This window comes from Balaenoptera ricei, chromosome 4 (genome assembly GCF_028023285.1).
Source record: "Balaenoptera ricei isolate mBalRic1 chromosome 4, mBalRic1.hap2, whole genome shotgun sequence".
NCBI classification, from domain to species: domain Eukaryota; kingdom Metazoa; phylum Chordata; class Mammalia; order Artiodactyla; family Balaenopteridae; genus Balaenoptera; species Balaenoptera ricei.
The window spans coordinates 20,033,314-20,053,735 of NC_082642.1; positions in this window are offsets into that span (position 1 = coordinate 20,033,314).

Below are 20,422 nucleotides of genomic sequence, written 5' to 3' on the forward strand. Positions count from 1 at the left end.
AATTTGTTCATCTTTTTCTAGTGTATTAAGAGAGAAGCTGAGCCATTGATTTCAGACCTTTCTTCTGCTTGCTTTGGGTTTAATTTGCCCTTTACTATTTTCTTAAGGTGAGAGATGAAGTTATTGATTTGACACCTTTCTTCTTTTCTACTATAGGCCAGTTCAATGCTATAAATATTCCCCCAAGTACTGCCTAGCAGCATTCTACAAATTTTAATATGCTGTGCTTTCATTTTCATTCAGTTCAAAACACTTTCTGATTTCCCTTTCTATTTCTTTGACCCATGGATTATTTAGGAGTGTGTTATTTAGTTTCTAAATATGTAGGTACGTTCTGTGCACCCTTGGAAAGAATGTGTATTCTGTTGTTTTGAGGTGGAGTATTCTATAAATGTTAATTTGTTCAAATTGGCTGACAGTGTGGTTCAATCTTCTGTATTAATATTTCTATTATTGTTGATTGCCTATTTCTCCTTAGAGTTCTATCAGTTTTTGCTTCATGTATTTTGAAGCTCTGTTGTAAGGTATAGAAAGATTTAAGATTATTATGTCCTCTTGATGAATTGACCACTTTTCCATTATGTAATGAACTTCTTTATACCGGGTGATATTCTTTCTCTGAAATCTACTTGATCTGATAGTCACATAGCCATTCTAGCATTCTTCCTATTACTATTAGCATGGTATATCTTTTTCAGTCCTTTTGCTTTATTTGTGTCTATATTTAAAGAACATTTTTCATAGGCAGCATCTTATTTATTGACTTAATGTGATTACTGATATAGTTTTCCTGCTAATTATTTCCTATTTGTCCTTCTATTCTTTTCTTCTCCTTTTCTGCCTTTTAAAAATTAATTGAACATTTTTTATGATTCAGTTTTTCCTTTGTTGGCTTACATTTTAGAGATTGTTTTAGAGCAGGGTTTCTCAACCTTGGCATTCTAGACCTATTGGACCAGAAAATTCCTTGTTGGGGTGGGGGGGGTCTGTGCCTTGCAGGATGTTTGACAGCATTCCTGGCCTCTACCCACTAGATAATAGTAGCATTCCCTCATTCATGACAATCAAAGGTGTCTGCACACATTGCCAAATATTCCCCCAGGGAAGGAGGGAGTCAAAATTGTCCCAGTTAAAAACGCTTGGGGAAAAAAAACCCTTGGGATTATAGTATACATCTTTAACTTATTATGGTCTACTTTCATATGATGTTATACCACTTTACATTTAGTGAAGAATCTTCTGAAAGTATACTTCCCTTTTTCCTTCCCTAACTTTGTCCTATTGTTTTCCATATCTTTACTTTTACATACGTTATATTCCCCACACTTCATTTTTTTGTTGTTTTGTCATTTTTAAAAGAGATTTAAGAAAGATACATTATATTTACCCATATAGTTACCATTTCTTTATTCCTTTGTACAGATTCAGATTTTCGTCTGACATCATTTTCTTTTTGCCTGAAAGACTTTAACAGTTCTCATAATGCAAATCTGCTGTTGGCAAATTCTTTGAGTTTTTATATGCCTGAAAAAGTCATCTCAGCATCATTTTAGAAAAATATTTTAACTAGGTAAAGAATTCTAGGTGCAAGAGAAACAGTCGTAAAGAGGACAATATTCTGGCTCTCATAAAATTTATATTCTAGCAGAGGTGGATAGACGACAACATGTTAGAAAAAGTAAGTAAGAATGATAACAGCTAATGATAAGAGGTGTGCAGAAAATTTTAAATAGGGGTGGTATAATAGAAGTGATTGGGTGGATGCTTCAGGTAAGTTGGTCAGGGAAGGTGGCATTTGGGCGAGGAAGGGAATCAGATATATGATATATGACCAGAGGAAGCACATTGCAGGCAGAGGGAGCCATAAGGATTGCTTGTCTGTCTCTCAATGATATGTAGGATATAGATGTAATCAGCAGTGTTAACCTATTGTTAGTGTCATTTGTTTGAAGAATGGTTTTCCTTGCACTTGATCTTTTGTATGTTGTATTTTGCCATTCACAATTTTTTTTTTACTTATTTAAATAAATATTTCCTTTGTGGTGACTCCTATCCTCTCTCTTTCCCTCTCACTGATTCTTCCACACAGGAGGAGGGTGTGCCTATCTGATGGATGAGATCGGAGTAAGTACCACACATGCTTTCTCAGCCCCTCAGGACTACTGGCTCCTTTCTCATCCTGAGTTGGCCTCAGGACACACATGCTCTTCTCTGGCAAGTCATGTGCTTCATCTGCCTGTCCCTGCTTCTTTCTCCAGCCTCAATACACACCTCTGACATCTACAGTGGAAAATCTCTTACATTGTTTAAATAACTCCACTCATGGATTTAACCAAGTGACAGATGCTGCAAACAGACACTCTGGGAACAAAGAGCAGTCATCCCTAACTCTGTAATGAAGCATCCTGCTTTCTGTTCCTGCCCCCCATCTCTGATCTGGGACTTTTTCTGGGAAGTCACTAATTTGGAAATCCTTTGCTATTGCATTTAATTGTGGATTCCTCATCTCTGTTGAGTATTGCTATCAATATGAAATTTTCATTTTACGTTTTACAGTAATTTCTTAATTTTTTAATGTGCTCTTATAGCTCTGGTACCTCTTAGAGCTTTGTAAGATTCCAGAAATATTGTGAAATATTTTCCCCCATTATTTCATTGAAGCATTGGGAGGAAGGAGCAGTAAATGCCTCTGCTTAGTTACATAAATGAGAGTTCTCATGTGAACATTAGGGTTATTTTTTCAAATTAAAGTTACAGATTAATTTGGAGAGAATTGACATTTTTCAAAAAGAAGGCTTTGCTACTGTCTGGTCCATATGTTACTATATAGCTTGTCATTTACTAAAATTGTACTTTACTCTGTTTCCCCATGCAATCTAACAAAAAGTTATATCACTATCAAAATATAGCCTGAATCCAATTACTTATCAAAACTTTCTCTGCTATTATCATACCCACGGGTCATTTTAAGTTCTGCCTTCAACGGGTGACTGTTGAATTATCGGAAAATTGCTGATGTTTGTATAGTTTATAAATAAGAGCTATGTAGAAAATTAAAGTTCATAAGACCACTTTTTTTTTAACATCTTTACTGGAGTATAATTGTTTTACAATGGTGTGTTAATTTCTGCTGTATAACAAAGTGAATCAATCAGCTATATGTATACATATATCCCCTCCCTCTTGCGCTTCCCTCCCACCCTCCCTATCTCACCCCTCTAGGTGGTCTCAGAGCACCCAGCTGATCTCCCTGTGCAATGCAGCTGCTTCCCACTGGCTATCTATTTTACATTTGGTAGTGTATATATGTCAATGCCACTCTCTCACTTCGTTCCAGATTAGCCTTACCCCACCCCATGTCCTCAAGTAAATTCTCTACATCTGCGTCTTTAATCCTGTCCTGCCCCTAGCTTCTTCAGAACCATATTTTTCTTTAAATTCCATATATATGTGTTAGCATACGGTATTTGTTTTTCTCTCTCTGACTTACTTCACTCTGTATGACGGACTCCAGGTCCATCCGCCTCACTACAAATAATTTTGTTTCTTTCTATGCTGAGTAATATTCCACTGTATATATGTGCCACATCTTCTTTATCCAGTCATCTGTCAGTGGACACTTAGGTTGCTTCCATGTCCTGGCTATTGTAAATAGTGCTGCAATGAACATTGTGGTACATAATTCTTTTTGAATTATGGTTTTCTCAGGGTATATGCCCAGTAGTGGGATTGCTGGGTCATATGGAAGTTCTATTTTTAGTTTTTAAGGAACAACCATACTGTTCTCCATAGGGGCTGTATCATTTTACATTCCCACTAAGAGTGTAAGAGGGTCCCCTTTTCTCCACACCCTCCTCAGCATTTATTGTTTGTAGATTTTTTTGATGACGGCCATTCTGACGGGTGTGAGGTGATACCTCATTGTAGTTTTGAGTTGCATTTCTCTAATGATTAGTGATGTTGAGCATCCTTTCATGTGTTTGTTAGCAATCTGGGTATCTTCTTTGGAGAAATGTCTATTTAGGTCTTCTGCCCATTTTTGGATTGGGTTGTTTGTTTTTTGATATTGAGCTGCGTGAGCTGCTGGTAAATTTTGGAGATTAATCCTTTGTCAGTTGCTTTGTTTGCAAATATTTTCTCCCGTTCTGAGGGTGGTCTTTTCGTCTTGTTTATGGTTTCCTTTGCTGTGCAAAAAGCTTTTAAGTTTCATTAGGTCCCATTTGTCTATTTTTGTTTTTATTTCCATTTCTCCAAGAGGTGGGTCAAAAAGGATCTTGCTGTGATTTATGTCATAGAGTGTTCTGCCTATGTTTTCCTCTAAGAGTTTGATAGTGTCTGGCCTTACATTTAGGTCATTAATCCATTTTGAGTTTCTTTTTGTGTATGGTGTTAGGGAGTGTTCTAATTTCATTCTTTTACATGTAGTTGTCCAGTTTTCCCAGCACCACTTATTGAAGAGGCCGTCTTTTCTCCATTGTATATTATTGCCTCCTTTATCAAATATAAGGTGACCATATGTGTGTGGGTTTATCTCTGGGCTTTCTATCCTGTTCCATTGATCTATATTTCTATTTTTGTGCCAGTACTATACTGTCTTGATTACTGTAACTTTGCAGTATAGCCTGGAGTCACGAGCCTGATTCCTCCAGCTCTGTTTATCTTTCTCAAGATTGCTTTAGCTGTTTGGGGTCTTTTGTGTTTCCATAAAAGTTATGAAATTTTTTGTTCTAGTTCTGTGAAAAATGCCATTGGTAGTTTGATAGGGATTCATTGAATCTGAAGATTGCTTTGGGTAGTATAGTCATTTTCATAATGTAGATTCTTCCAATCTAAGAACATGTTATATCTCTCCATCTGTTTGTATCATCTTTAATTGCTTTCATCAGTGTTTTATAGTTTTCTGCATACAGGTCTTTCGTCTCCTTAGATAGGTTAATTCCTAGATATTTGATTCTTTTTGTTGCAGTGGTAAATGGGAGTGTTTCCTTAATTTCTCTTTCAGATTTTTCATCATTAGTGTATAGGAGTGCAAGAGATTTCTGTGCATTAATTTTGTAACCTGCTATATTACCAAATTCATTGTTTAGCTCTAGTAGTTTTCTGGTAGCATCTTTAGGATTCTCTATGTATAGTATCGTATCACCTACAAACAGTGACAGTTTTACTTCTTCTTTTCCAATTTGGATTCCTTTTATTTCTTTTTCTTCTCTGATTGCCGTGGCTAAAACTTCCAAAACTACATTGAATAATAGTGGTGAGAGTGGGCAACATTGTCTTTTTCCTGATCTTAGTGGAAATGGTTTCAGTTTTTCACTATTGAGGATGATGTTGGCTGTGGGTTTGTCACATATGGCCTTTATTATGTTGAGGTAGGTTCCCTCTATGCCCACTTTCTGGAGAGTTTTTATCATAAATGGGTATTGAATTTTCTCAAAAGCTTTTTCTGCATCTATTGAGATGATCATATGGTTTTTTTCATTCAATTTGTTAATATGGCTTATCACATTGACTGCTTTGCGTATAGTGAAGAATTGTTGCATTCCTGGGAGGATAAACCCCACTTGATTATGGCATATAATCCTTTTAATGTGCTGGTGGATTCTGTTTGCTAGTATTTTGTTGAGGATTTTTGCATCTATGTTCATCAGTGATATTGGCCTGTAGTTTTCTTTCTTTGTGACATCTTTGTCTGGTTTTGGTATCAGGGTGATGGTGGCCTTGTAGAATGAGTTTGGGAGTGTTCCTCCCTCTGCTATATTTTGGAAGAGTTTCAGAAGGGTAGGTGTTAGCTTTTCTCTAAATGTTTGATAGAATTCGCCTGTGAAGCCATCCAGTCCTGGGCTTTTGTCTGTTGGACGATTTTTAATCACAGTTTCAATTTCAGTGCTTGTGATTGGTCTGTTTTTTTTTTTTTTTTTTTGGTTGTTGTTGTTTTTCTTCTTGGTTCAGTCTTGGAAGCTTGTGTTTTTCTAAGAATTTGTCCATTTCTTCCAGGTTGTCCATTTTACTGGCATATAGTTGCTTGTAGTACTCTCTCATGATCCTTTGTATTTCTGCAGTGTCAGTTACTTCTCCCTTTTCATTTCTAATTCTGTTGATTTGAGTCTTCTCCCTTTTTTTCTTGATGAGTCTGGCTAATGGTTTATCAATTTTGTTTATCTTCTCACAGAACCAGCTTTTAGTTTTATTGATCTTTGCTATCATTTCCTTCATTTCTTTTTCATTTATTTCTGATCTGGTCTTTATGATTTATTTCCTTCTGCTAAATTTGGGGGTTTTTTATTCTTCTTTCTCTAATTGCTTTAGGTGTAAGTTTAGGTTGTTTATTTGAGATTTTTCTTGTTTCTTAAGGTAGGATTGTATTGCTATAAACTTCCCTCTTAGAACTGCTTTTGCTGCATCCCATAGGTTTTGGGTCATCGTGTTTTCATTGTCATTTGTTTCTATGTATTTTTTTATTTCCTCTTTGATTTCTTCAGTGATCTTCTGGCTATTAAGTAGTGTATTGTTTAGCTTCCATGTGTTTGTAATTTTTACAGTTTTTTTTCCTTTAATTGATATCTAGTCTTATAATGTTGTGGTTGGAAAAGATACTTGATACGATTTCAATTTTCTTAAATTTACCAAGGCTTGATTTATGACCCAAGATATGATGTATCCTGGAAAATATTCCGTGAGCACTTGAGAAGAAAGTGTATTCTGTTGTTTTTGGATGGAACGTCCTATAAATATCAATTAAGTCCATGTTGTTTAATGTATCATTTAAAGCTTCTGTTTCCTTATTTAGTTCATTTTGGATGATCTGTCCATTGGTGAAAGTGGGGTGTTAAAGTCCCCTACTATGATTGTGTTACTGTTGATTTCTCTTTTTATGGCTGTTAACATTTGCCTTATGTATTGAGGTGCTCCTATGTTGGGTGCATAAATATTTACAATTGTTATATCTTCTTTTTGGATTAATCCCTGGATCATTATGTAGGGTCCTTCTTTGTCTCTTGTAATAGTCTTTATTTTAAAGTCTATTTTGTCTGATATGAGAATTGCTACACCAGCTTTCCTTTGATTTCCATTTGCATGGAATATCTTTTTCCATCCCCTCACTTTTAATCTGTATGTGTCCCTATGTCTGAAGTGGGTCTCTTGTAGACAGCATATATATGGGTCTTGTTTTTGTATCCACTCAGCCAGTGTCTTTTGGTTGGAGCATTTAATCCATTTACATTTAAAGTAATTATCGATATGTATGTTCCTATTATCATTTTCTTAATTGTTTTGGGTTTGTTATTGTAGGTCTTTTCCTTCTCTTGTGTTTCCTGCCTAGAGAAGTTCCTTTAGCATTTGTTGTAAAGCTGGTTTGGTGCTGCTGAATTCTCTTAGCTTTTGTTTGTCTGTAAAGCTTTTAACTTCTGTGTCGAATCTGAATGAGATATTTGCTGGATAGAGTAATCTTGGTTGTAGGTTTTTCCCTTTCATCACTTTAAATATGTCCTGCCACTCCCTTCTGGCTTGCAGAGTTTCTGTTCAAAGATCGACTGTTAACCTTATGAGGATTCCCTTGTATGTTATTTGTTGCTTTTCCCTTGCTGCTTTTAATATTTTTTCTTTGTATTTAATTTTTAATAGTTTGATTAATATGTGTCTTGGTGTGTGTTTCTCCTTGGATTTATCCTGTTTGGGACTCTCTGTGCTTCCTGGACTTGATGACTATTTCCTTCCCCATATTAAGGAAGTTTTCAACTATAATCTCTTCAAATATATTCTCAGTCCCTTACTTTTTCTCTTCTTCTTCTGGGACCCCTATAATTTGAATGTTGGTGTGTTTAATGTTGTATCAGAGGTCTCTGAGACTGTCCTCAATTCTTTTCATTGTTTTTTCTTTATTCTGCTCTGCAACAGTTATTTCCACTATTTTATCTTCCAGGTCACTTATCCATTCTTCTGCCTCAGTTATTCTGCTACTGTTTCCCTCTAGAGAATTTTTAATTTCATTTATTGCATTGTTCATCATTGTTTGTTTGCTCTTGAGTTCTTCTCTGTCCTTGTTAAACGTTTCTTGTATTTTTTTCCATTCTATTTCCAAGGCTTTGGATCATATTTACTATCATTACTCTGAATTCTTTTTCAGGTAGACTGCCTATTTCCTCTTCATTTGTTTGGTCTGGTGGGTTTTAACCTTGCTCCTTCATCTTCTGTGTATTTCTCTGTCTTCTCATTTTGCTTAGCTTACTCTGTTTGGTGTCTCCTTTTCACAGGCTGCATGTCCATAGTTCCCGTTGTTTTTGGTGTTTGCCCCCCGTGTGTGAGGTTGGTTCAGTTGGCTTTGTAGGCTTCCTGGTGGAGGAGCCTTGTGCCTGTGTTCTGGTGGATGAGGTTGGATCTTGTCTTTCTGGTGGGCAGGACCATGTCTGGTGGTGTGTTTTGGGGTGTCTCTCAACTTATTATGATTTTAGGCAGCTTCTTTGCTAATGGGTGGGGTTGTGTTCCTGTCTTGCTATTTGTTTGGCATGGGGTATCCAGCACTGGAGCTTGCTGGTTGTTGAGTGGAGCTGGGTCTTAGCATGGAGATGGAGAACTCTGGCAGAGCTATCCCCAATTGATATTACGAGGGGCCTGTAGGTCTCTGGTGGACCAATGTCCTGAACTTGGCTCTCCCACCTCAGAGGCTCAGGCCTGACCACCGACCAGAGCATCAAGACCCTGTCAGCCACACGGCTCAGAAGAAAAGGGAGAAAAAAGGAAATAATAATAAATAAAATAAAATAAAATAAAATAAAGTTATTAAAATAAAAAATAATAAAGTAATTTACAAAAAAGAGAGCAACCAAACCAATAAACAAATCCACCAATGATAACAAGCACTAAAAACTATACTAAAAAATCCAGACAGACAGAACCCTAGGACAAATGCTAAAAGCAAACTTATACAGGCAAAATCACAAAGAAGCATACACATACTCACTCACAAAAAGAGAAAAAGGAAAAAAAATTAAAGGAAGAGAACAACTAAATCAATAAACAAATCTACCAATGATAATAATCTCTAAATACCAAACTAAGATAAACATAAAACTAGAAACAAATTAGATGCAGAAAGCAAACCTCAAGTCTACAGTTGCTCCCAGAGTCCACTGCCTCAGTTTGGGGATGATTCTTTTTCTATTCAGGTATTCCACAGATGCAAAGTACATGAAGTTAATTGTGGAGATTTAATCTGCTGCTCCTGAGGCTGCACAGAGAGATTTCCCTTTCTCTTCTTTGTTCTCAGAGCTCCTGGGATTCAGTTTTGGATTTGACCCCGCCTCTGCATGTAGGTCGCCCTCTGGCGTCTGTTCTTTACCTTTTGGGAAGTCTGAGGTCTTCTGCCAACATTCAGTAGGTGTTCTGTAGGAGTTGTTCCACATGTGATGTATTTTTGATGTATTTTTGGGGAGGAAGGTGATCTCCATGTCTTACTCCTACGCCATCTTGAAGGTTGGTCCAGGCCACATTTTTTGAATTCATAATAATTCTAACAGTTTTTTAATTTGATTCTTTCAGGTTTTCCAAAGAGAAGTCATCACCTCCAAATAATAAAAAATTTACCTCTTCTTTCATAGTTATTATTAAGGTTTTCTGCCTCTAATCAGGTAAATTGTAATTACTAATATTGTACTAGGAAAGTATCCAGTTTATTGAGTGTTTCAAATGTATTTGTATCTGTTTTTTTACTCTTCATTAATAATGAGGGAATGTGGTTTGTGAAGTTGAGGCATTCTGAATGGCTTCAATGTCTTAATTAATACTCTTTGTCATGTTAAGGAAAAAACTTCCTAATTTTTCTTGCTTTTAACACAAAATATACATTGAGATTTATTAACTTCCTATTCAGTGTCTTTTAAGATGACTGTATAATTTTTTTAAATCCTCAAAAAGTCCTTTGAGAAATTTCCTATCTTTACTTCCATTTTTAAAATCAAGACACTAAGACCCAGAGAGGTTAAGTAATTTTCCCAAGGTCACACAACAAACAAATTATAATTCCAATTCAGATCTCTCTAAGCCCTTGCCCTCTTAACCACAACGTTGCATTGTAGTTTGGAGCATGTACATACAACACACACATATAGTTTTTATATTGTATCTCCACCTTGATGCAAAGGAGCTTGGAGAAAAGAAGCAGATGAGAATTCAGGATATTGAGAGGACAGTGTCCATATTGAGGTTCTTGAGTGGGTAGAAAGAAATGGAACACAGAGTAATTGTAAGTCCCTATTTGCCCCCACCATAACTATACTTGTCTGGGAGCAGGGGTGGAACCAGGATGTATTTGACCATCCTAGCTTCTCCTATTGGAGTTTCCTCTCTACTTACCTTGCCTGTTGCTCATGGCTTCATCCAGAGCAGAGGGCCTGGGGTATCCCTGGTGCTGCTCCCATGTTGGTAGAATTCATTCAGATTCTTCCAAAATGTCTCAACAGCAGTGTACTGGGTTGAATAATGTCCTTCCAAAATTAATGTCCTCCTGGAATTGATGAAAGTGTCATTATTTGGACATAGGGTCTTTGCAGATGTAAACAAGTTAAGATGAGCTCATACTGGATTCTGGTTGACTCTAATCCAATGATTGGTATCCTTATAAGAACAGGGAAATTTGGAAACAAGCACACACAGAGGATAGAAGTCCATGTGAAGATAGAGGCCAAGACTGGAGTTACTCTGCCACAAGCCGAGGAACACCAAGGATTGCTGGCTCCCACCAGAAGCTAGAAGAGGAAAGGAAGGATTCTTCCCTAGACACTTCAGAAAATGCATGCCCTGCCAACACCTTGATTTCAAACTTCTAGCTTCCAGAGCTATGCAAGAATAAATTTCTGCTCTTTCAAGCCACCTAGTTTGTGGTGATTTGTTAGGAAACTAATACAATCAGGAAGCTTCCCAGAACCACTGCCCCAACACCCCCACCTGCCTAGCACAGCTACACAAACCATTTCTCTTTCTAAATGTGGAGAAGAGTAAGGACAAAACTCCACTTTTATTTGGGGCTTACATGTAAAGTACCATTCCTCAACCCTCAAAAAGAGACATTAAATGGGTCAGTGGGAAGATAGCTACATTTCAATAATTCTACATTTTGTTTTATAGAGATTTTTCAAACCAGGTGCATGCACCTGTAGGAGCACATGCAAACACACACACAATTTCAAAGTCCCTTTTTTCTTCAAAACCTGAGGATTGAAGTAATAAAGTCATGGTTATTCTTAGGCCTTTAAATGTCAGTTCTCAGAATAAACATACAAGTCATCTTGTCTTTCATTTTGTTTCTTGGTGACTTCTCTTTGGCTCTCATGTTTCAAATAGGGATGTTTCTTTGAGGACTATTCTTAAATGGAATTCTCTGGACCTTTATAATTTATATGATGAAGTTTTTTTCATGTAATACGTTTGTTGTGTCCTTGTATCCCTGGTTCTACTATCCACAGGATTGGTCTTTCTTATTTTCTCCAGTACCTCTTTTATTTATGAATTTCCTCTATTTACATGACTTTTCACCTCTCTTCATGGGATATTTAGACATCCTTGACTTTCTGGGCTTCTGTATTAGATTTTTCTCTTAGCCTCCTGTGACCCTTTTTCACTCTTTACAGTATTTCCACATTTTTTTTTTTTTTTTTTGGAGTTCTTCAGTTTTGTAACTTGTTTCATTTTTAGCAATCATTGTTTATTTCTTTTAAACTTATCAACTCATTCAAACCTCTTTCAGGAGTTGGTCCTGCCTCGCTGGTAGCTTCTTCAGCTTGTGTTGCAGAATTGCTTAATTGATTCAGGGCCATTGCATTTACTTAGATTTGTTCATTGTTCCTAAGCTTACACTGGGGGCTATTGCTTTTCTTTTTATCAGACAAGGCTATTGTTTTCCTGTTACTGTAGCCAGGAGGAAGAATTTGGGCCTGTTTTTAATCCACCATCTTCCAAGAAGTCCTCGATTATCTTTAAACCTTTTGTGCCAGTCAAAACTCTTGCTCTTGACACCACTTCATTTCCTTAAGTTCCTTTTCAGATGCCAAATGTCTCACTTGCAAGTTTAGCTTTGCATAAATTTGGTATCAATTCTTTGTTCTAAAAAATCATTCCATGTGATAGCAAGAAAAATAACATATTTACTTTTTATAATAGCTAGCACAGGATTGACTTGTTTACTCATATCTAATGTTTTAAAACATTCCTTGTTAAAGTACCATCTTTATTAAAGAAAATTTGGAAAACAATCTTGTATACACTTTCCTATCAACTTTATTACAAACATTTCTGCATGTTATTACAAGGATGTGCATAAACTCACTTTTTTTTTAAAGTTTTTATTGAATTTATTACAATATCACTTCTGTTTTGTGTTTTGGCCTTTTGGCCATGAGGCATGTGGGATCCCAGCTCCCCAACCAGGGATTGAACCCCTAACATTGGAAGGTGAAGTCCCAGCCACTGGACCACCAGGGAAGTCCCCATAAACCCACTTTTAATGGCTGAATAATATTCCATTAAGAGGCGGCCCTTCTCATCCCCACACAGTTAGATATTTAATTTGTGAAGTTGATGTGTATTGTTTTGGTCTGCTAAGCATCCTTTCTTCCTTCTCCAGGTAATTACACTCTCACTGTCCTTCCCTTTCCTCACATGTGGCCCTGGTGGCATTAATCTCAGCACTTGTGCCTCCAGCCTCCCCCCTGCCTCCAGCCCCAGTGACAAGTGGGCACAGGTCTCAAGCCTTGTTAATCTTAATTTCTGTGGCAGTTTGGACCTAGTCCCAAGAGCACTCTTGGAACTCCAGGCCTTCCCAGGTTCTATCACTTGGAATGCATTTGCTGCTAGTAACATAAAACCTAAAGAACAATGGCTTAAGTCTTTGGGACTTTTATCATTTTACTTAAGAAGTCTAGAGGTAGTGATTGTTATGGGTTGATTTGTGTCCCCCGAAAAGATATGTTCAAGTCCTAACTCCAGTTCCTGTCAATGTGACCTTATTTGGAAATAGAGTCTTTGCAGATGTAATCAAGTTAAGACAAGGTCATTAGAGTGGGCGCTAATCCGATATGACTGCTGCCCTTATAAGAAGAGGAAAACCAGTGTGAAGACAGAGACACTCAGGGAGAAGGCCATGTAACAACAGAGGTAGAGACTGGAGTGATGGGGCTGCAAGCCAAGGACAACTAAGGAGTGATGGCCACCAACAGAAGCTAGGAAGAGGCAAGGAGAGATTCTCCCCCTGGAGAATGGCCCTGCTGACACCTTGACTTGGACTTCTGGCCTTCAAAACCATGAGAAATTTCTTGGTTTCAAGCCACCCAGTTTATGGTAACTTGTTATGGCAGTCTTAGGAAACTAACAAAATGATGCATCAAAGATCCCAGGAGACATACAAGAAACAAAAAGAAAACCTGTCATCATAAGTACAGAGAGACAAACTGGTCAATAAAGTCAGAAGACATGTAGGCTCGTTTTCATTCATTCAAAAAAATGATCTACTAAATGCTTACTATGGACCAGTAACTGCAAAGTAGAAAAAGGCAGCATGACCCAAATCACACGGTACATGAATTTGTTATGATCACTACTATTATTATTGTGGCTTTTAATGTGTCACCTTTCACGGAATACATATCACATACCCAGCCCAACACTTGGTACTTTCAAACATTATCTCATTCAGTCATCTCAATAACCCTGTGAAATGGCACTATTATCCCGATCTTCCCCATGTTTAATAAAGAGAAAACTGAAGCTCTCAACCACTGATGCATTTTATGGACTGTTGAGTTTAGGGGCACATACAGAGAACCTAGTGACAGCCATCTGCACCTCAGTCTTTGGAAAAAGCCCAAATAGTTCTCCCTGATGTAAATGCATCAGAGACTCACACCAACCTACCTGGCCACCGTGGGCATGGCCCAGGACGTTTGGCTTCTGCATGACCCCACACCACGGGATCACAGTCTGTGAGTCATTCTCACAGCAGATTCCCTTCTAGGTCAGCACAAGGGCCCAGCCTCCATCACCTGTCAGTCAACATGTGTTTATGAGGGTCCCACAGTTTCTACTGACATTTCTAGTATAGTCTGAAATTTTCCAGTCCCCAGAGACTGCACAGCCCAACACAGGTTGTGGTCAACATTGTTTTATATATGAAAACACCAATTAGAAATATACTTTGAGGTAGAAAATGAGTCAAGGATGTTTATGCTTAAGAGTTGAAGAGTGCTTACCAAACTATGGACAGGCACAATATTGTAGGAGCTGTTAATGGGAGCCTCTCCAAAATGGTTTCCTTATTTCAATGAATAAATAAACACAGGAAACACTGCATAGTAGGGACCCTGTGAAGTACTGCTCTCCAGGAACCAATTTCAATAGAATTTTCCATGCTTGTATGACCTTGCCCCCACCCCTTCCCTCTCTCTCAATTACCTTTTTTTTTTTAAATTTTATAGCTACTTTATTTATTTATTTTTGGCTGTGTTGGGTCTTCGGTTCGTGCGAGGGCTTTCTCTAGTTGCGGCAAGCAGGGACTGCTCTTCATCGCGGTGCGCGGGCCTTTCACTATCGCGGCCCCTCCCCTTGCGGGGCACAGGCTCCAGACGCGCAGGCTCAGTAGTTGTGGCTCACGGGCCCAGCTGCTCCGTGGCATGTGGGATCTTCCCAGACCAGGGGTCGAACCCGTGTCCCCTGCATTAGCAGGCAGATTCTCAACCACTGCGCCACCAGGGAAGCCCTCTCTCAATTACCTTTTAATGTTCTATAGAATTGTGTATGTAAGACATCCATTATGAAACCCTGAGTTAAAGTACATTGTAAGAGTGCCCCGGAGATGCTCACATGAAAGTGAAAAGTAGGATAATGGTGTGGACCATTTTAGGAAGAAGGTTCTGACCTCTCATTGGAAAGTCCAGGTAAAGGCTCATTGGCCAAAATTGGGTCCTTCATGCTGCTAAGTAGGTGTAACCATATTCTTTTCATTACAGAATTGCGAATAAAAATCATCTTGCATTGAGTCATTCTTTGTAACTTCTGGTCTGGAATTTTAGCAACCCTAAACATTTTTGAAAGGATACCATTTATCTCTCGGAAAAGGAAGTCCTCAACTAGCCACACTGCCACCACTGCTGCAGGCATCTCACAGCTGTGGTTTCAAGTGGTAAGGCAGAAACCAGAGGATTGAGATAGACACAAGCATGTCTTCACCTTTAAAAGTGAAGCTCTAAGTCTTAATATAGTTTAGTGAAAACCACTAAGCTAGGCACTTAAGCAAGCACAGTACCAGGCACCAGAAATAGAGGGAGGCAGGACCTAGTCTTTGCCCTTAGGGGCTCATAGTCTGCTGGGAAAGATAAGGACAGGCCAATGGGATGAATGGGGTAGAAAAAGGAAACCAAAAAGTGAGCAAACCAGACACGTGGGGGTTCTTGTGGGATTCACTGAGGAGGTGTTAATGGAGCTGAGCCTTGAAGGATGCCCAACAGGAGATGAAGAAAGAACATATTCAAAGGCACAGAGACCAACAACTAGCTCTGTGGGGCTGAGGCACAGAGTGGTGGGTGTACAGGATGGGGCAGAGAATGAGAAGGAGGCTGAGGGGTAAGTAGAGACAGACTTAAAAAGCCTAGTAGAGGATGCAGACCCACCATTGAATTGGCTGTGTGACCTTCATTAATATGTCATCTGCCCTTTCTGGTCCTCGTGTATTTCATTAAAAGCAGTTTCTAGGGACTTCCCTGGTGGCACAGTGGCTAAGAATCCGCCTGCCAATGCCGGGGACACAGGTTCGAGCCCTGGTCTGGGAAGATCCCACATGCCATGGAGCAACTAAGCCTGTGGGCCACAACTACTGAGCCCACATGCTGCAACTATTGAAGCCCGTACGCCTATATAGCCCGTGCTCCACAACAAGAGAAGCCACCGCAATAAGAAGCCCACACACCGCAACGAAGAGTAGCCCCTGCTCGCCACAACTAGAGAAAGTCCAAGCGCAGCCACGAAGACCCAAAGCAGACAAAAATAAATAAATAAATTAATTAATTAATTATTTTTTAAAAAGCAGTTTCTAGAGGCAGATTCTCACTCTGACACTTACTTGTGTGATCTCAGGCAAGTTACTTAACCTCTCTTTGCTTTAGTTTCTTCAACTATAAAATAGTACCGACCTTCAAGGGTTGTTGAAGGGAATAAATGTAAGGATATCTGTGCTTCATAGCACAAATATCAGTATGAGCATGTATCAGTGTCTGGGATTATTGTTGTTATTGATGATATTATTATCATTCTCATCATCATCTGGAAGGATGTGCTAAGATAATATAGGTGGAAGTGCTTGGTAACTGAAAAGTAAAATATAATAACTGTTATTACCACACCAAGTGATCTGCTCATTACCTGTATACTAGTGTCCCTTCACCAGAGCTGCCTGCTGGGCCACCATGAATGTCCCCACAGATGGTGCAGAGCTTCAGGAACACCAGTCATATATCAGGGTTAGTAGAGATGTTCTATGCATCTATTGGAGTGTTGATCACACAAGTATTTATATATTTCAAAGCCAATAAAACTGTTCATTTAAGACCTATGCATTTAAAAAAAAATTTTTTTTAAGAACAAAATTTTGCTGTCTCAGGATCAGGGAGACTAAAGAGATTTGACAACCAAATGTTGTACCTGACTCTAGACTGGATCCTGTGCTAGTGGGGAAAAATGCCAGAAAGGACATATTTGGCTCAACTGATCACATTGGAATATGGATCGAATATGGATTAAATTCTTAAATCAAAAAAAACTTTTGCCATATGCAACAACATGGATGGACTTGGAGGGCATTTGGCTAAGTGAAATAAGATGGAGAAAGACAAATACTGTATGACATCACTTATATGTGGAATCTAAAAAATACAACAAACTAGTGAATATAACAAAAAAGCAGCAGACTCACAGACATAGAGAACAGATGGGGGTGCAATATAAGTGTGGAGGAGTGGAAGGAATAAACTATCGGGTGTAAGGTAGGCTACAAGGATGTATTGTATAATGGCAAATGGAGTGTAACCTTTAAAAATTCTATAAAATTTTTTTTAAATAATAAAAATTAAAAATATTTTTTTAAATCACAGTTTAGAGTCAAAAGTACTTCCGGGCAGTTCAGGCTTGTTTCAGATCAAAGAAGCCTGGAGACTGGTCCTTCCTCTCTGATTCGGTGCTGGCACAGAGTCATTTCATTATGGGATGGAAAGACCTCAAATGACCTTTCTCTCTCTATTTCTACCAGTTCCCTGTCTCTTCAGGTGAATAAATGAGGCAGGGAAATTCCGCTCTTTGCCCGCAGGTCAAATGTGCGGTTCAATCTCTTCCTCAGATTCTCCCTTTCCTCACAGCTGGCTGGGGGCACTCAACTTGGCTGATTTGCCTTGGGACAAGTTTTAAGTTCCCAAACTGCCTCAGGTTGCAGAATGCTTTTTGGAAAAGCCAGTTTCTCTTACACAAAACAACACCTTTGAAAATCCAAGAGATTTATTTTTAACAGATTCTTAAAGCCCTCTACAACACCAGTACATGCCAGCAGGGCACGACCATCATTATCAATCAGCGTGTGGGATCTGCAGTGAGCAGGACACGGAACAAAGCGAGAGGCACAAATTAAGGATGCTTTCTGGGCTGAGCCCCTGGTGGGCAGGGGTCCTGTCTGGCTAAATTGCTTTGTGCCACACTGACGAGAAGAAAGGAATGGTTTTTAATATTAGTGATGGCTATGTGCTTGCTGCAGGCCTACAGAAGTGACCAAAGGCCAGAGCTGTCTGGGGTGTTTGACAGAAGATTTTCTTGGGGGAAACACAGGACCTAAATTCCCAAGCAGGTTGAAATCTCCTGGCGCAGGAATCATGGAAAAAAGACTGGAATTGCCTCTGAGTTCCAAATGCCTCACAGGACTCCCACTGACTTGTTTATGATTCTTGAAAGACATGTCACCAGCAACTCAGAAAAACTGGGGACCAAGTGTCTGTTTCAGAGGGGTGCGCTAAGGAGCTTCCCAAGCCCAGGGCCCCCGAGGAGACCACCGTCCCTCCGCTCACCTTCTGAGCCTCTTTCATCCAAACTGCATTTTCCTGCCTCTGCTGGGGTGTGTTTGAAGAGAGATCACCAGCAAAACAGCTCTGTGGGTCTTGCTTTCTCTGTCTTTTCTTCTCTCCCTCTTCCCTTTTCCCTCCCTCTATTCCTCTGTCTCCTCTCCTCTCCTCTCTCTCTAAACCTTTTACACTGCAGTTGAACAAGCCTCTGGATAAAGACTTTATCCAAAAACCCCCTCTTTAAAGTTATTTCAAATTTCTCTGCAAGGCTTTCAGAAATCTGTTTGTTTGAGGGCAGAATTAGATGTGACCGGCGTTTTATTGTGACATAAAACCATATTTCTTCCCTGGAAGATTAAAAAATAAAATCGGTTAATAAGAAAAGCTGTCAGCAACAGAAAATGGCTGACATAATCCGTTTATCCTCCGAGCAATAAAGATATTGGTCCTTGGGAGTCTATCCTCTCTCTCATGTTATTTCGCCCAAAACATTATCTTCCCAGCATTCTGATGGATTAAGAAGTCATATGGGAGATAGCAGGGAAATGACAGATACAAAAAAATATATAATATCCTTTCATTTCCCCTCCTCCTTCCACACTCACTCATACTCCCACCTCCCTCCCCCACCCAAAACATACACACACACTTTATTTTCTGTCTTTTCCCTCTCCCTGACGCCCTCCCATTTTTCTCACCCTTTGGAAAAGAAATAGATCTTCTTTTACCCACAATTCCAATACTCTGATAATCCTAATAGGGGTGACGATGCAAACTGGCACTGAAGTCAGTTCCTGCTGTGTGTGTGTGTGACTTGCACACACCTACATAGACACAGATCGCCAGATGAAGAGATGGACCCTTGATAGGGGCGTTGAACACCTAGAGAGAAAGAGAGTTAAGTATATCTAGTCACACCACTAGATTTTTAATCTGGGATTTCTGAAAATAGCAGAAATTTCAGGAACAAGGTTGAAGGCAGCACAAGCTAAAGGAAACAATAAAAGGAGCTTTGGAGAGGCAACAATTAAAATACTGTTTGGGTTTTAGGGGATTAAGAAAACCACTAAAAAAAAATACGTAAACTTGTTTTCATCTTTTCTCAATTAATGGTACCAATCACCATCTTTTCTCCTATGCATGCAGATTGTTCTGGGGCAAAGATTCTTGAGATCACCCTTCACAACCCTCAGGATACTTTAAACTGCTTTGCAAATAATCCCTAGAATCCCTTCCTGGGATTCGAAGGAAGGATAACAGGAATGCAAATAGAAACTAAGCGTGTCTCTCAAATGTATTCTTCGGCTTCTCTTTTCCGGTCGAGCCTCACCACTCTCTTGCCTAACTCAGCACTTCTCTCAGGTAGAATCCAGGCGTCTGGTGAGTCATATGAATTTTGTACAAACAGCTAAATGGTTAGAGAGTCCTACTGACCAAGCCTTAGATGTGTTTCCTAGGAATTTGAACAAATGAGTTTACTGCTGACATGTGTGCTCTTGGGTAAGATGACAGGAAGCTGTAGGAGGAATCATAAACACCATTAGGAGACGGTGAGCCCAATAAATGGCTGTAGAATGGAGGATTTCTGGAAATGATTTTCAGTGTTTCCATGAGAGTGGACAATTGCATAGGCATATGTATACTTATACACATACATTTCAATATCTAAAAATCAGCTAAAATATACTGTTCCCAATTATTTTTTAAGTTTATCAATCTATCCTCACCTAAGTTACCAGAAATGGAAAATAGTAAGGTTTTCCACTTTTCTAAAAGCTAATCCTCACATACTTCTGTGACTACAATATCCTCACATGGGTTCAAGGATGAGACTGGACTAGGTTAAGGGTTAAGGGTCAGAGAGGAGGTGGGATAAGGGAGAAGGAGGATGTGGTTTGGGGATTCCATTCTATAAATTACCTTTTTTTTTCAAAGCATTTGACAGTTTGCAAATAGTATAACAGAAATACCATCAGTGTTCCAAGGAGAAAATAATTTTGATTCCTTTCAATTCATATACTTCTATCTGCTCACATCTTTCTACAGCAAATGTCTTTGTGGATTGTAACTTTCCATACATTTTGAGAGCCAGTTGTTATAGAAGCCTTTAATTGCATTGTATAAGATAAACTCCCATAAAAAATGATGTCACCCACTCAAAACAAATATACACAATTTATTATAGCAAAACCTGTTTACTTAAATGGCTATAAAACCAAATGTTGAACAAATATCTACAGCAATTAAAAACAGGGAGTAAATTCATAAACCACACTTACTGAAGCTAAATGTTTAACTGAAGAAGAGGCTGTTTCTCAATTAAAGGGCTTTAGTAAATAAAG